Here is a 12,712-nt window from a genome sequence, read left to right as displayed (position 1 = left end):
ATGACCCCCAAATTCTATGATTTAAGCCGTTTTTTAGGGTTTTTTGAAAAAAACACCCGAATCCAAAACACACCCGAATCCGACAAAAAAAATTCGGTGAGGTTTTGCCAAAACGCGGTCGAACCCAAAACACGGCCGCGGAACCAAAACCAAAACACAAAACCCGAAAAATTTCAGAAATAATCAAGAGAAGGGCCACTAAAAGGTGAAGAGACCATAGCAGAACAGAACCTATAAGAATACAGTTTAACAGGTACATTCAATAGGAGAGATGGGACAGAGGTAAGGTGATCGGAACCTTCCTAAAAAGCAGAATTAATATAGGGCCTGATTCAGAGATTTATTTGAATTTGATATTTCCATAAATCCCAGATGTTTCTAGCGCTGCGCAGGCACAGGAGATGCACTGCATACGTGCGGACTGGTTTCTGTGATGTCGCTCACAGTTACCCAAAAGCTGCATCATGATTGACATGATGGGGAGAGATTTTGCCAGACATCCTGAGTAACCTGAGGGTTACTCAGATGTCCGATGTTCATGCAGTTGATACACTGGCACATCTTTGAACGCAGCAGTGGATCACAGAATCCTGCAGTGAGCATCTTTTTACCCAAGACACCTCTTGTGTCCGCCTCTGAATTAGCCCCATACTGTAGTTCCAGAAGTCAGGATTTTTTTTTTTCAAAAGAGGATTTCCTGTACAACTGACACATCTGAGAGTGGAGGGAGGGAGGTTACAGTAATGTGGGCCAGCTTAAGGGCCTAATTCAGACCTGATCACAGCAGCAAATTTGTTCTCTAATGGGCAAAACCATGTGCACTGCAGGTGGGGCTATTTTGTTTCTGTGCAGGGTAAATACTGGCTGCTTTATTTTTACACTGCAATTTAGATTTCAGTTTGAACACACTCCACCCAAATCTAACTCTCTCTGCACGTTATATCTGCCCCCCCTGCAGTGCACATTGGGGGTCATTCAGAACTGATCGCTGGGCAGCGATTTTTGCAGTACTGCGATTACATAGTCGCCTCCTACAGGGCGAGTGGGTTATCGCTGTGCAGGTGTACAATCGCATGTGTAGCAGAGCTGCACAAACTGATTTTGTGCAGTCTCTGCACAGCCCAGACAGAAAAAAGGTTTTTAGGCGCTGAACAGGGTCGTGCAAATATAGCACTGGTAATGGCAGCCACTTGGTAAGGAGGTAGCCGGCCTCCTGAAAGTGAAACAACTAAAACAAAATCACCAAGTAGGCGCACGGTACCAGTGATGTTGATAAAAACACAATTTAATAACATAAAACCAATAACAAACTGATTGAAAGACACAACACTACACAGAGCATATAACTGAGGTATTATACCTTATAGTTCACACATAAAGTGTATAAATAAGTGAAAGGGACACTAATATGCAGGAGAACCCGTCTCTGTAAGATAGGGTTAATCTCTCACATTAATTCCATATCAGACAGTTTAAATGAAAAGGAAGTCCTGTAAACTGATGTAATTAGCGTTTATGACCATAAAGGTGTCCAGATTTAAATAGTGTTTCCTTGGAGCAAAATAAACCAGCCGATTAATGTTACTCACTGAGACGTAATGATCTCTTGCTGTACGGGATAAATGGTTAAGAAACCGCTTGTTATCACCCTGTGCATGGGTGAGACATCCGTCAGCGGTATATTCAGATGAAAGCCACTTCTTTCTGTGCAGCACCAGTTGCCTGTATTAGATCACCATACAGATCCTCCAGCTTGCTGAGCGACGCCCGGCCGGGCAGGAGGTAACAATGTTCCAAATGCAAGGAGAGTTAGAGTGGAGTGATTGAATCACAGGCTGGATCATTCACCGGTAACTTGTAACAAACGGCTGAAAGTGATGGATGTCGTGCTCCGTGGGACACTTAATGGTCAAGTGTGGCCCTTACTTCTGTACCCTCAACGCGTTTCTCCGCACCTCAGGCGGCTTCTTCAAGAGGCAGAGTGTTCTTCTCTGAGCACAATTGTGGTTGTTTTATACCTTGTCCCATTAAAATCATTAGAAACAGGTGAGTGTGAAGGCTCAACAGGTGCTCTGAAATCAGAGTCTTCATACACAGATAACGTGTCACAGGGTTTTTAATTAGACATTTAATTCAAAAAATATATATTTTAAAATCAATCCTATGGCTATCAGTTTGTCATAAATAAAAACAACATAAATAAAAATATAAATATATTTCTGTTATGCGGATAGAATCATTTTAATCCCATGAGGCTGCAGCTATATTAAAAGATCTTTCAGCAGCTGCAGCATTTATCCATTAATAGTCTCCCACTTATGAGTGGGGAAAAGGAATATACAAGCATATATACACATATGGTAAATTAAGTGCTATATGTTGTTAATAGCATATTATAGTAGACAATACGTTTATTAGGTCTCAATTTTATTATTTATTTATAAATGTTTATACTAAAAAAGCCTATCATAAATCATGTGAAATACCAAGTATAAAGAAATATCTACACAACACATCTCTTCATATTGCTATCTTTATAAGCTCAAGTCTTAGTATTATAGCATGGGAAAATGTGAATTAAAGACACTTCACACATATAAACATGTAGAAAAAGAAATATATATAATGTTATTTTTATAGTTTTATAGCTATATAGTTTTATAGTTTTAGAGGATAGTATCTTCATCATATCAACATCTAAGCTATTGTAATTACACCTGTAATCTATTAACTAAAGTAGGACTGGCTGCATAGGTCAGTGGCCAGACTAGCGTGCAGAAAAAATCTGGCGCGTCACTAGCAGTATAGCGGCAGCGCCAGGTCTGCTCGCAGTCATGGTCTCAGACCCCGCAGATCCTCTCCATCAGTATGGTAGATAGCAATAAATGGGTAACCAATATAATAAATACAAACAACAAAAAAATATATATATATAAAAAATAATAAATAAAAAATAATAGTAAAAAAAAAAAAAAAAATTTAATAAAATAATAAGAGAGAAAGGAATATGGACCAATCTTCATGTATGATTCTTTACTTCAACAGAAAAAGATGAAATAAACTGAACCAGCTAAATATAGCTAAATGAATTCAAGATCTATGGTTTCATTCAACCCTTGGGGTTTCAGAGTCTGTAATTTCCAGATCCATGCAGCTTCCTGACGACATAGAGTTCTAAATCTATCTCCACCTCTAGGGGTGATTTTAATCTGTTCAAGGCCAATGAGTTGGAGGCAAGCTGGATTACTGGAATGAATTTCTGCATAGTGACGTGAAACACTATGATTCATATATCCCTTAAGGATATTCCTTCTATGTTCCATAAAGCGCAGCTTCAGTGCCCTAGTGGTTCGCCCTACATAGTGCATCTGACATGAGCAGCGTAACAAATAAACTACAAAATGTGTATTGCAATTTATGAAGGATTGTATCTTAAAGTCTGTACTTGATCCAAACGGAGAAATGTGTTTAATTTTATTGACCACATGAGTACATGTGGTACACCTATTATGATTACATCTAAAGAAGCCCACAACTTTTGGGCCCACTAGTGTGAGTTGTTCACTCCTTTCAATATTAACAGAAGATCTCTTAAAGAAACTCGGAGCTAATATGTTCCTAAGATTTTTAGCTTTTTTAAAAATAATCGTAGGGTTTGCAGGAAGAGTTGTATTTAATATTGGATCGGTCAACAATAGTTTGTAATTACGTTTAATTATGCAAGAAATTTTGTTTGCTTTTACATTAAATTTTGATTTGAAAGCCAGATTATAGTGATTAATTTTTTGAGTTTTATTCTCACTATTATCTTTTTTATTATTATTTTTGTTTTTGTTATTATTGTTGCTAATAGATCTAGATTCCTCAGGAGCTGTTTCAATGAATGAAGGAGGATCACATGCTATAGTAATACGTGAACCTTCTTTCTCATTTGGGTTCATATGAGATAATTGTGTATTAGTAGTTTTAAAGATATTTCTCCTATCTAATGTTTGTGAATAGGCTATGGCCTCTTCTAATATATCCTCAGGATAATCACGTTCTCTCAAGGAGGTAATCAAGTTCTCCGCATGCTCAGCAAAGGTACAATCTAATGTACAGTTACGTCTAATCCTGAACAGTTGACTTTTAGGTACGTTGTTAAGCCAACCTTTCTTATGGTTGCTCGTATACGGAATATAGCTACAGATGTCAACCGATTTTTTATAGGATGATACTATGAGTTTCTCCTCTACCGCCTCCACTGTTACGTCCAAAAAATTGATTCGTGAGGAGTGATGTGTACAAGTGAATGACAAACCATATTCATTAGTGTTTAAAAAATCAACAAAATTCATAACTGTGTTATCATCACCTTTCCAAATAAAAAACAGGTCGTCGATATAGCGACAATAAAGGACCAGGTTCGCAGAGTATGGGCCCTCCCAGATCAGAGCCTGTTCGAGGTCACCCATGTAGATGTTAGCGAAACTCGGTGCGAACCTGGTCCCCATCGCTGTACCGAGGACCTGTAGATAGTGACAGTGATCAAATAAAAAGTGATTGTGTGTCAAAATAAAATAAATAGCCGAAGTGATAAAGTTGCGCTTCATCTCTGAGTCCATTCCGGATTTCCTAAGGGCCCTATCAACGGCTTGTACACCTTTATCATGTGGGATATTGGTGTACAATGCTTTTACATCACAGGTAATCAATTTATAATCATGGGCCCATTTATGCCCTTCTACCCGTTTGATAAATTCCGTCGTATCACGAATATGGGACCTCAGAGATGTCGCGCAAGGTTGTAAAAAGTGATCAACATAGTAGGATAAATTAGACGTAAGGCCTCCTATCCCTGAAATTATAGGGCGCCCCGGGGGTTCGTGAAGTGTCTTGTGAATTTTAGGGAGGTGATAATAAGTAGGGACGATAGGGTGGAGGGGGTAGAGGAAATTGAACTCCTCCTGAGCAATCACACCTTCACTTTTGGCAGTTTCCAATAGAGTTTTTAATTCCAGCTGATATTTAGGGGAGGGGTCATGAGCCAACACTTTATAGAATGTTATATCAAGTAGTTGGCGCTTTGCTTCTTTTATGTAATCACAAGTATCTTGAATCACCAACCCCCCCCCCCCCTTATCAGCAGGTTTAATTGTAATGGTCGTATCAGAGGCCAGCTGTTTGAGGGTCTTCCTTTCTTCACTGGTAAGGTTGTATAAACAAGAGGGTATTTTGCTGTCACATAATACCCGAAAATCATGTAAGGATTTATTATAGAATGTTTCAATAGCACTAGTCTTATGTTGAAGCGGATAAAATTGAGATTTGTTTTTAAATAGTGATTGAGGAGTATCATTGACATTAAACGTGAGGATCTCTGATGTTAATTGGGATTCACTCACTGCACTCTCTATGAGTAACTCATTTAGTATGTTAAGACCTGATTGATCATCTCTATCTAGAATAACTTGTGTTTCAACTCCAGAATTCTTTTTGGTACAAGCAAAAAATCTCTCTCTACATAGACTCCTAACATACCTATTGAGTTCAATAAAAAGTTCAAAAAAATTGGGCTTTGAGGTAGGAGCAAAATTCATTCCTTTAGCTAATATCTTAATATCTGACTGATTTAGGGGTTTGGAAGAGAGGTTAAAAACTGCATCAGCACCTAGTGGAACCTCTGGTTCTTTCTTCCTCCCCCTCTGTCCCCCTCGTCTTCCTCTTCTTGTTCTCTTGCCCTTTTTGGAGTCCCTGACAGGGGTTCGTAACGGTTGTGATGTTGAAAGTGAGACAGGGGGACATGGTTCCCCGATCTCTGAGTTGGATCTAAAAAAGGCTCCTGATGGGATTTACGCTCGTAATTAGATTTAGTATAATAATTAGGGTATCTTTTCTCCCATTTGGTATGGCGAACTTCCCTCCACCCATGTGATGATGAGGGATATATACGTGGTTTTCTCATCTGATTTCTACCACGGTCAGAATACCGTTCAGTAGACCTAGGTGAATTATATTCATCCCTACCCGTGTCTATACTTCGGACATTAGTTTGAGATTTCCCCTGTTTGGGTTTTAAGGGAGTAGAGGATTCATCACGTCTTTTTTTGGAAAAACTTCTCACACAATCTGATTGATAATCCAATAAATCTCTTGTAAATTTCTTTTCCTTTCTCTCAATAATCTCTCGTTCATATTCTTCTATCCTCCTATTAACTATTCCTTCTCTCTCTTCATAATAAGGCTCTTCCTTATATTTTCCTAGTTGTTCTTGTAAAATCTTAATTTCTTTTTCAATTTCAATAAGCTTAGATTCTCTATAATCAATCAATAATTGCATTAGTGCCATGGAACATTTATCTAAAACATTTTCCCACTGTGTTCTAAGTTCTGGATTATCCTGAAATGAGAGGCTCTTAAAGATCCGCAGACCACGAGGAATTTTATTGTTTTCAATATATTTAGTAAGGGAAGTCTTATCCCACCAATGTCTGCATTCTGCTTTTAATAGTTCCTCGAGTCTGCTGGAATCCTGAAAAAACCCATCATAAACAGAATCATCTCTTTTCCTAGTAACATTCTCCAGCGTGTATTTCCTTAGTATTTCATGTCTACGATGTATTCTATCCGCATAACAACCAACATTCATATTTGAAACACACCACTGTACTGCTGCCCAAACCTATGGCAATTGAAAAAGCAAACAGAAAAAAGGTTTTTAGGCGCTGAACAGGGTCGTGCAAATATAGCACTGGTAATGGCAGCCACTTGGTAAGGAGGTAGCCGGCCTCCTGAAAGTGAAACAACTAAAACAAAATCACCAAGTAGGCGCACGGTACCAGTGATGTTGATAAAAACACAATTTAATAACATAAAACCAATAACAAACTGATTGAAAGACACAACACTACACAGAGCATATAACTGAGGTATTATACCTTATAGTTCACACATAAAGTGTATAAATAAGTGAAAGGGACACTAATATGCAGGAGAACCCGTCTCTGTAAGATAGGGTTAATCTCTCACATTAATTCCATATCAGACAGTTTAAATGAAAAGGAAGTCCTTTAAACTGATGTAATTAGCGTTTATGACCATAAAGGTGTCCAGATTTAAATAGTGTTTCCTTGGAGCAAAATAAACCAGCCGATTAATGTTACTCACTGAGACGTAATGATCTCTTGCTGTACGGGATAAATGGTTAAGAAACCGCTTGTTATCACCCTGTGCATGGGTGAGACATCCGTCAGCGGTATATTCAGATGAAAGCCACTTCTTTCTGTGCAGCACCAGTTGCCTGTATTAGATCACCATACAGATCCTCCAGCTTGCTGAGCGACGCCCGGCCGGGCAGGAGGTAACAATGTTCCAAATGCAAGGAGAGTTAGAGTGGAGTGATTGAATCACAGGCTGGATCATTCACCGGTAACTTGTAACAAACGGCTGAAAGTGATGGATGTCGTGCTCCGTGGGACACTTAATGGTCAAGTGTGGCCCTTACTTCTGTACCCTCAACGCGTTTCTCCGCACCTCAGGCGGCTTCTTCAAGAGGCAGAGTGTTCTTCTCTGAGCACAATTGTGGTTGTTTTATACCTTGTCCCATTAAAATCATTAGAAACAGGTGAGTGTGAAGGCTCAACAGGTGCTCTGAAATCAGAGTCTTCATACACAGATAACGTGTCACAGGGTTTTTAATTAGACATTTAATTCAAAAAATATATATTTTAAAATCAATCCTATGGCTATCAGTTTGTCATAAATAAAAACAACATAAATAAAAATATAAATATATTTCTGTTATGCGGATAGAATCATTTTAATCCCATGAGGCTGCAGCTATATTAAAAGATCTTTCAGCAGCTGCAGCATTTATCCATTAATAGTCTCCCACTTATGAGTGGGGAAAAGGAATATACAAGCATATATACACATATGGTAAATTAAGTGCTATATGTTGTTAATAGCATATTATAGTAGACAATACGTTTATTAGGTCTCAATTTTATTATTTATTTATAAATGTTTATACTAAAAAAGCCTATCATAAATCATGTGAAATACCAAGTATAAAGAAATATCTACACAACACATCTCTTCATATTGCTATCTTTATAAGCTCAAGTCTTAGTATTATAGCATGGGAAAATGTGAATTAAAGACACTTCACACATATAAACATGTAGAAAAAGAAATATATATAATGTTATTTTTATAGTTTTATAGCTATATAGTTTTATAGTTTTAGAGGATAGTATCTTCATCATATCAACATCTAAGCTATTGTAATTACACCTGTAATCTATTAACTAAAGTAGGACTGGCTGCATAGGTCAGTGGCCAGACTAGCGTGCAGAAAAAATCTGGCGCGTCACTAGCAGTATAGCGGCAGCGCCAGGTCTGCTCGCAGTCATGGTCTCAGACCCCGCAGATCCTCTCCATCAGTATGGTAGATAGCAATAAATGGGTAACCAATATAATAAATACAAACAACAAAAAAATATATATATATAAAAAATAATAAATAAAAAATAATAGTAAAAAAAAAAAAAAATTAATAAAATAATAAGAGAGAAAGGAATATGGACCAATCTTCATGTATGATTCTTTACTTCAACAGAAAAAGATGAAATAAACTGAACCAGCTAAATATAGCTAAATGAATTCAAGATCTATGGTTTCATTCAACCCTTGGGGTTTCAGAGTCTGTAATTTCCAGATCCATGCAGCTTCCTGACGACATAGAGTTCTAAATCTATCTCCACCTCTAGGGGTGATTTTAATCTGTTCAAGGCCAATGAGTTGGAGGCAAGCTGGATTACTGGAATGAATTTCTGCATAGTGACGTGAAACACTATGATTCATATATCCTTTAAGGATATTCCTTCTATGTTCCATAAAGCGCAGCTTCAGTGCCCTAGTGGTTCGCCCTACATAGTGCATCTGACATGAGCAGCGTAACAAATAAACTACAAAATGTGTATTGCAATTTATGAAGGATTGTATCTTAAAGTCTGTACTTGATCCAAACGGAGAAATGTGTTTAATTTTATTGACCACATGAGTACATGTGGTACATCTATTATGATTACATCTAAAGAAGCCCACAACTTTTGGGCCCACTAGTGTGAGTTGTTCACTCCTTTCAATATTAACAGAAGATCTCTTAAAGAAACTCGGAGCTAATATGTTCCTAAGATTTTTAGCTTTTTTAAAAATAATCGTAGGGTTTGCAGGAAGAGTTGTATTTAATATTGGATCGGTCAACAATAGTTTGTAATTACGTTTAATTATGCAAGAAATTTTGTTTGCTTTTACATTAAATTTTGATTTGAAAGCCAGATTATAGTGATTAATTTTTTGAGTTTTATTCTCACTATTATCTTTTTTATTATTATTTTTGTTTTTGTTATTATTGTTGCTAATAGATCTAGATTCCTCAGGAGCTGTTTCAATGAATGAAGGAGGATCACATGCTATAGTAATACGTGAACCTTCTTTCTCATTTGGGTTCATATGAGATAATTGTGTATTAGTAGTTTTAAAGATATTTCTCCTATCTAATGTTTGTGAATAGGCTATGGCCTCTTCTAATATATCCTCAGGATAATCACGTTCTCTCAAGGAGGTAATCAAGTTCTCCGCATGCTCAGCAAAGGTACAATCTAATGTACAGTTACGTCTAATCCTGAACAGTTGACTTTTAGGTACGTTGTTAAGCCAACCTTTCTTATGGTTGCTCGTATACGGAATATAGCTACAGATGTCAACCGATTTTTTATAGGATGATACTATGAGTTTCTCCTCTACCGCCTCCACTGTTACGTCCAAAAAATTGATTCGTGAGGAGTGATGTGTACAAGTGAATGACAAACCATATTCATTAGTGTTTAAAAAATCAACAAAATTCATAACTGTGTTAACATCACCTTTCCAAATAAAAAACAGGTCGTCGATATAGCGACAATAAAGGACCAGGTTCGCAGAGTATGGGCCCTCCCAGATCAGAGCCTGTTCGAGGTCACCCATGTAGATGTTAGCGAAACTCGGTGCGAACCTGGTCCCCATCGCTGTACCGAGGACCTGTAGATAGTGACAGCGATCAAATAAAAAGTGATTGTGTGTCAAAATAAAATAAATAGCCGAAGTGATAAAGTTGCGCTTCATCTCTGAGTCCATTCCGGATTTCCTAAGGGCCCTATCAACGGCTTGTACACCTTTATCATGTGGGATATTGGTGTACAATGCTTTTACATCACAGGTAATCAATTTATAATCATGGGCCCATTTATGCCCTTCTACCCGTTTGATAAATTCCGTCGTATCACGAATATGGGACCTCAGAGATGTCGCGCAAGGTTGTAAAAAGTGATCAACATAGTAGGATAAATTAGACGTAAGGCCTCCTATCCCTGAAATTATAGGGCGCCCCGGGGGTTCGTGAAGTGTCTTGTGAATTTTAGGGAGGTGATAATAAGTAGGGACGATAGGGTGGAGGGGGTAGAGGAAATTGAACTCCTCCTGAGCAATCACACCTTCACTTTTGGCAGTTTCCAATAGAGTTTTTAATTCCAGCTGATATTTAGGGGAGGGGTCATGAGCCAACACTTTATAGAATGTTATATCAAGTAGTTGGCGCTTTGCTTCTTTTATGTAATCACAAGTATCTTGAATCACCAACCCCCCCCCCCTTATCAGCAGGTTTAATTGTAATGGTCGTATCAGAGGCCAGCTGTTTGAGGGTCTTCCTTTCTTCACTGGTAAGGTTGTATAAACAAGAGGGTATTTTGCTGTCACATAATACCCGAAAATCATGTAAGGATTTATTATAGAATGTTTCAATAGCACTAGTCTTATGTTGAAGCGGATAAAATTGAGATTTGTTTTTAAATAGTGATTGAGGAGTATCATTGACATTAAACGTGAGGATCTCTGATGTTAATTGGGATTCACTCACTGCACTCTCTATGAGTAACTCATTTAGTATGTTAAGACCTGATTGATCATCTCTATCTAGAATAACTTGTGTTTCAACTCCAGAATTCTTTTTGGTACAAGCAAAAAATCTCTCTCTACATAGACTCCTAACATACCTATTGAGTTCAATAAAAAGTTCAAAAAAATTGGGCTTTGAGGTAGGAGCAAAATTCATTCCTTTAGCTAATATCTTAATCTCTGACTGATTTAGGGGTTTGGAAGAGAGGTTAAAAACTGCATCAGCACCTAGTGGAACCTCTGGTTCTTTCTTCCTCCCCCTCTGTCCCCCTCGTCTTCCTCTTCTTGTTCTCTTGCCCTTTTTGGAGTCCCTGACAGGGGTTCGTAACGGTTGTGATGTTGAAAGTGAGACAGGGGGACATGGTTCCCCGATCTCTGAGTTGGATCTAAAAAAGGCTCCTGATGGGATTTACGCTCGTAATTAGATTTAGTATAATAATTAGGGTATCTTTTCTCCCATTTGGTATGGCGAACTTCCCTCCACCCATGTGATGATGAGGGATATATACGTGGTTTTCTCATCTGATTTCTACCACGGTCAGAATACCGTTCAGTAGACCTAGGTGAATTATATTCATCCCTACCCGTGTCTATACTTCGGACATTAGTTTGAGATTTCCCCTGTTTGGGTTTTAAGGGAGTAGAGGATTCATCACGTCTTTTTTTGGAAAAACTTCTCACACAATCTGATTGATAATCAAATAAATCTCTTGTAAATTTCTTTTCCTTTCTCTCAATAATCTCTCGTTCATATTCTTCTATCCTCCTATTAACTATTCCTTCTCTCTCTTCATAATAAGGCTCTTCCTTATATTTTCCTAGTTGTTCTTGTAAAATCTTAATTTCTTTTTCAATTTCAATAAGCTTAGATTCTCTATAATCAATCAATAATTGCATTAGTGCCATGGAACATTTATCTAAAACATTTTCCCACTGTGTTCTAAGTTCTGGATTATCCTGAAATGAGAGGCTCTTAAAGATCCGCAGACCACGAGGAATTTTATTGTTTTCAATATATTTAGTAAGGGAAGTCTTATCCCACCAATGTCTGCATTCTGCTTTTAATAGTTCCTCGAGTCTGCTGGAATCCTGAAAAAACCCATCATAAACAGAATCATCTCTTTTCCTAGTAACATTCTCCAGCGTGTATTTCCTTAGTATTTCATGTCTACGATGTATTCTATCCGCATAACAACCAACATTCATATTTGAAACACACCACTGTACTGCTGCCCAAACCTATGGCAATTGAAAAAGCAAACAGAAAAAAGGTTTTTAGGCGCTGAACAGGGTCGTGCAAATATAGCACTGGTAATGGCAGCCACTTGGTAAGGAGGTAGCCGGCCTCCTGAAAGTGAAACAACTAAAACAAAATCACCAAGTAGGCGCACGGTACCAGTGATGTTGATAAAAACACAATTTAATAACATAAAACCAATAACAAACTGATTGAAAGACACAACACTACACAGAGCATATAACTGAGGTATTATACCTTATAGTTCACACATAAAGTGTATAAATAAGTGAAAGGGACACTAATATGCAGGAGAACCCGTCTCTGTAAGATAGGGTTAATCTCTCACATTAATTCCATATCAGACAGTTTAAATGAAAAGGAAGTCCTTTAAACTGATGTAATTAGCGTTTATGACCATAAAGGTGTCCAGATTTAAATAGTGTTTCCTTGGAGCAAAATAAACCAGCCGATTAATGTTACTCACTGAGACGTAATGAT

This window comes from Pseudophryne corroboree, chromosome 2, assembly GCF_028390025.1.
Source record: "Pseudophryne corroboree isolate aPseCor3 chromosome 2, aPseCor3.hap2, whole genome shotgun sequence".
NCBI lineage: Eukaryota > Metazoa > Chordata > Amphibia > Anura > Myobatrachidae > Pseudophryne > Pseudophryne corroboree.
The sequence above is the reverse complement of the archived record's forward strand: the minus strand, read 5'-3'. Positions refer to the sequence as shown.